The following is a 6,000-nucleotide window of genomic DNA, read 5'->3' as shown; positions in this document are numbered from 1 at the left end:
AAGTGAGCCCTTTTTGAAATGAGTAATGCTAGCTAGAGACCATCATTTTATCCTCTCAAAACTGATGTAACTTTCAAAATCATCATTTGATCAACATTCAAGTATGATTCATCTAAAATTTAATGGTGATTTTAAAAGCCACATCAATTTTAGGAGGATAAAAATAAGATAAAAAGATGGCCCCGAGCATTACACTTCAAAAAGATACCATAAAATTAATATTTTCCCATCTCCATCGCACCATGAATCAAACTGTAATTCGATCAATCGATAGACCCATCTGATATGGGTTATTTATCACCTACCCACTTATGTGGCATTGCCACGTGGAGATTTCATTTCGATTAGTTGAACTCGTCCAAAGTTGTTTTGATTAATTAAAAATGAAAACCCCCCATTGATTACCCTAGCAATCGAATACCTACGAGCTTTGACCATTACAAAAATTTCACAAAAATTTATTTTTTTCTCATAAAATTTTAAAACTCATTTCACCTTAATATCACATTAATAATTCTTGTTACTGTTAAAAAAAAAAATTCTAGAAGGAATATACAATTATACACCCACCCACAAAGCCAGAACTTAAATGCCACGTAGGATGAAGGTGGCTGGGATTTCCATGATGATGAATGAGATAATGACATGAAATCTGTGCCTTAGAAAGTTGATACCAATCTAATTTAACTTTAATCCAATTACTTACCTGTCAACTCACTATATAACACACGCCTTCAGCCTTCTCTTCTTCTTATGGGGGCGACAGGTCACCACTTTGATAATCCTTAACACTTGAATTGACCCATAGATCCCCCCTTAACAACCATCATGCTCTCATCATCTCTCATTCTCACTTTTTGACTTCTATTGAAGCACTAAAAAGTGCACTTTAAAAATTTTAAAAATAAAAATACAGTTAAGCGTTTTATAAAATTGTTTATCTGTTGTTTCAATAATATACGACTTTATACAATTTTGTTTTAAAAAATGCATTGATTTGATCGGTAAACGCCTTTCGTCGTACATGATCCCCGCTTCAAGTTTATAATGTTCATAGGCCAATTTCAATACATGTCCAGTTCAAATGAACTTAAAAAAAGTGGGTTTTTTTAAATAGAATAAAAAGGGAGTCGGCTCCTCAATCTCCGGTTCATTACCCGAATCCTATTGCTTAGCGGAAAAAAGAGCACCTAATAATGCACACCCAATTTGTCATTTCTCTTGTTTGCAATTGGTGCATAAAACGTGTGACCAAATTTATTTTGAATAAATTGGTTGCAATTGGTCTCTGTGAACACAATGAAGGGATAAGATTGAGAGCAATATTGGGTACGGCAATCCTGTATTACATCAATCATGAAAATATCATTCGTTTTGGTACAACGTCAAAATCTCGATTATACGATGTGGTCATTCAATTGGTCGCATCGAAATTCAATCTTATAAAGTCTCCCTTTTTATTTATGTTTTATATGAGATTGATGGCAAAGGCGTGCCTAAATAGGAAAAATTGGGACCGTGCGATGATTGAATTAAGAACTTTTATGGGTGCATTCATGGGAATTTCAAAAGTCGATATAATAATGTTAGGCATATATCATACGTCGTCGTTGATCATAGTCTGACTGATATGATGTTGTAATGGAAAAAGTGCCCTTGATTTGATCCCACTTATCACTCCTACCCTTTTTACAAGGACACACTACAAATTTTGAACCATTAAACCCATTTCAGCAACGTTACACATTTTCAGCCCTGCATTCCAATTAAATGGAGAAACCTCGGGTCTTTTGGCGTTTGGTTCGTAGAAAAAACGGCTGCCGACTTTTGGCAATTTTCGGTGGAGGTTTAGCAAAATCCGAGAGTTTGAGAAGGACTAACTTAAACACACAAAAAAAAAATTGTGTTCTAAGACCGAAAAATAATTTTAATTGCATCAAACACCTAAAATTTTTAGAAACATATTTTACAATAAAAATTGTTAGGGTTATCCTACATCGGTTGTAGAAGGGGCTGGTGGTCACTTTATAAGTGTGAGGGAAAGCTTCACCTCTTGAACTAACTTTTAGGGTTGAGTTAGGTTCAAGACCACCTAACACTGGTATCAGAGCCCATGTTTACCAACAAGTCTCAGTCCAACAGTCCACTTGAGAAATGGGTTGCCGCTGCTCCGACCTAGGGCCCGATGTGTGAGAGGAAGATTGTTGGGGTTGTTCCACATCGGTTGTGGAAGGGGTTGGCGGTCACTTTATAAGTGTGAGGGAAAGCCTCACTTCTTGAGCTAGCTTTTGAGGTTGAGATATGCCCAAGACCATCCAACAAAGAAAAACATAATTGTGTTCCAATCTCTGGTCATTCTCCCCTATTCCCCTATATCCATTTTCTAAAGAATAAAAAAAACTAATATTCGAATTAATTTTTTTTTCTTTCCTTTCTCAGTGATGGAGTCATATACTTCTCTACTAATAAATTAAAATTGGGATCAAATTAATGAAGCCTATAGGAATTAAAAGGACAACAAAAAAAAAAAGACAACAAAGTGCAACTTTACAAGCTAAACGTCATCCATTAAGAAAATATCTTGTTAACTATGGATATTGAATAAAGATATAGTGCAATACTCCTATTCTATTGGATTGTAATAAGGTAGGCTGATGTGAGCGTAGATGCTCAGGTACATTGGACGTGAGCTGCTCCAACATCTGTCTGTTTCTGAACAAGTGGAATTTATTTATGCTTCTTATTACAGTGCAATAAGGTAAAACTATTTGCACCTGATCTTTGTCAATGGATATTTAACTTTCTCATTAGCTCTACTAATAAATATCAGTAGATTTTTTTTTTTTTTTTTTTTTTTTTTTTCTATTCAAATATCAGTAGAATTTTTAACACTGCATTGAAAAAAAAAAAACTAAAGTTTATATCTTGGTGCTTGGTACTTACTGAGTAATTAAAATTTTAAATTTTGTACATAAACAATTATAGAAAGCCCTAATATATAGTAATTGGTCCTCTTGGTATGTTGCACAAATGTGACCATCAGGTCCTTAGATGATGACAAAAAAATAAAGAGAAAATTACTTATTTGGTCCTTAGTGTTTTTCTTGTACCAACCTGATTTTTGAGGTGTCAAAAGTATTTTAAAGATTATTGGATAAGTTTTTTTTTTTTTTTTTTTTTGACATGTCCATATAAGGGAAGAGGAAGGGGAGATTCGAACTAGTAACCTTCGCTTTATTAGGCCTGGTCCACAACCAATTGGGTAAGTTTATATTCAAAATGGTCTCTACCGTCAGCCATTTGATAAAAACAGTTAGGTGCACATGTGAATCCACTTCATAACTAATCGCCAATTAACAAAATAAAAGAGATATGTTAGAATTTAATAAAAATTATATATTTTGTCCATAAAAATTCATATGGCAAGATGTCATATCATCTTTTTTTTGTTTTGTCTTTTTCCCTTCACAAAAAAAATGATATGACATCTTGCCACGTACACTCTTATTGGCAAAATGTGGAGTTTTTATTAGATTGAAGCATTTCTCAAAATATAATTGATGACTCAACCAATTGCAAAATTACAATTTTATCATTTTATTATTATTATTTTTTTTAAAAAAAATCAATCGCCCCTCCCAAGTCCCAACCACCCTTCAAGGGCAATCTTCGCTTACCATACGGTGGGCAATTGGGGTAAACTTTTTTTTTTTTTTTTTTTTTTTTACTTAGGGGCAAAACTGTAATTTTATAAAAGGTTGTGTCACCTGTTATTTGTGTCAATTGGTAATTAGTTTTGACGTAGATCCACATGTATATTTCATATTTTTTTTTATATATATCATTCTCTTAACTATCTTTCAATTATCTAATTGGTGAATCTATTATGTGCGTTGAAGTGAACCAACCCAACAAGTACATATATTCATAATAGGGTAAAGTCCACATACCCCCTCAAATTATCACCAAATTTACAATATTTCCTCCAAATTTTTAATTGTGACAATATCCCCCTAAACTATCAAAACATTGTCAATGTTCCCCCAATAACCAAACTACCCTTAGTAAAATAAAAACAAAAAATAATAAACTTATAGAAAAACCTAAAACAAACAAACTAACTAACTATATATATTCAGTGGTGGCGAATTTTTTTTTTTAAAAAATCATTTTACAAGAAAAGAATTTAATTTCGATTTTTTTTTTTAATAAAAAATGAAAATTATCTTCTTCTTCTTTTTTGTTTTATAATTTTTTTAAATAAAAGTTTCCTTTTAAAAAAAATGAAAAATTTCGTTTGAAGCAATACAAAATTTTCGTTTTTTAAAACAATTTTTTTTAAAAAAAAATCGGTTTTTAAACAAAAATTTCCGGTTTTTTTATTTATAAAATTCGTTTAAAAAAATTCTTTTTTTTAAAAAAAAAATTAAAATTTTCGTTTTAAAAAAATAATAATAATTGTTTTTTTTTTTTTTTTTTTCAAATTTATAAGGGTATTTTTGTTTTATTGAGAAATCTATAAGGGTATTTTTATCTTTTTGTTAGCCTTGGAGGGGAGATTGAGTCATTGACAATGTTTTGGTAGTTTGGAGAAGACATTGTCACAATTAAAAGTTTCGGGAAGGGGAAACATTGTCAATTAGATGGTAGTTTGAGAAAGTATGTGGACTTTATTCTTTATAATATTAAGCATACATTAAATTGATATAGATTTCGATCGGTTTAGATTTGTAGTTTTAAAATGTATAATATCAAAATGTGATCTTCAAAGAATTGTTAAATTTTTGATAAAATTGCGATTTTTAAAAATACATTCATTTGCTTGCGATTTAAAAACGAAATTTTTTTTTTGTATTTTTAAACAGCAATTTTTTAAAAACACTCTCAAACAATATATTTAAATAAATAAAATCGTTGGCCGAGCCAACGAACCCTTCCTTAACAATCGAGACCGAAAACCAAGACAGATGACCATATGACCATGTTACAACATCTAACGACCAAGTATGAGAAAGATAACATTACTTATTTTGATATTTGCAAGTATTATATGCAAGTATTATATAACATTACTCGTACTCGTACCTTAGATAGGTCTTTTGGACCGGTGGCTACTTTTTCACAGCACACCCCCCGAATGCCTAATGAATAATACTAAATATCTTATATCTTTCTTGTTTCTTTCAAAACTAGCATGGCTTTTAAAATTATTATTAAATCATAATCTAATAATAAATTTAAAATCACATTAGATTTAGAGGGATATAAGAGAAATATAAAAAATGACATTTAGCATTACTCAGGCCTACTAGTACTTTGAATTGGCTGACTAGTCATCGGTCACAAACATAAAACATGTTCTGTTTTGATTCTTAATGACTCCCATGCTTAGTTATGAGCATATGCAGTTGGTAATAGTTGGTCGTCAAATGTTGTAACATGGTATCATGCTTCTATTTATTGTCTTTATTTTGATTCACGTGTTAGTTTTGAAAGGAAACAAGAAGAATATGAGAAATATATTTAGCATTACTCATTAGACATTTGGGAGTGTGGTCTATAAAAGTAGCCACCAGTCAGAAAAGACCGATCTAAGATAAGAATACGAGTAATGTTACATAAGTGCCTATCAACTTTCGAATATTTTTTTTTTTTAACAAGGGCCGACACTATTACACCAGTCTAGTAAGATGTGGGTGGGACTAGGGTTGGGAATTTTTAACATGGACCCAACATAAAATTGGTGGGCGGATTATGGTTGATTGATCTAATCCGTTAAATTAGATGGGTTGGGTTATGATTTACACAAACCAAATCTGATACGCAACATAAAAATTAGCAAGTTTTATACGACTTACGAACTCGACACAAACCCAATATAAAATTAGAGAGTTAGAGTTGAAACACCTAACTCATTTAATTAAATAGATTGAATTAAAATTAATATATATAGTTTTATATCTATATTTTGACACAATCTAAACTTAATAGGCGAACACG

This window comes from Corylus avellana, chromosome 1 (genome assembly GCF_965113065.1).
Source record: "Corylus avellana chromosome 1, dhCorAvel1.hap1.2, whole genome shotgun sequence".
NCBI classification, from domain to species: Eukaryota; Viridiplantae; Streptophyta; class Magnoliopsida; order Fagales; family Betulaceae; genus Corylus; species Corylus avellana.
This window is presented reverse-complemented; position numbering follows the sequence as displayed.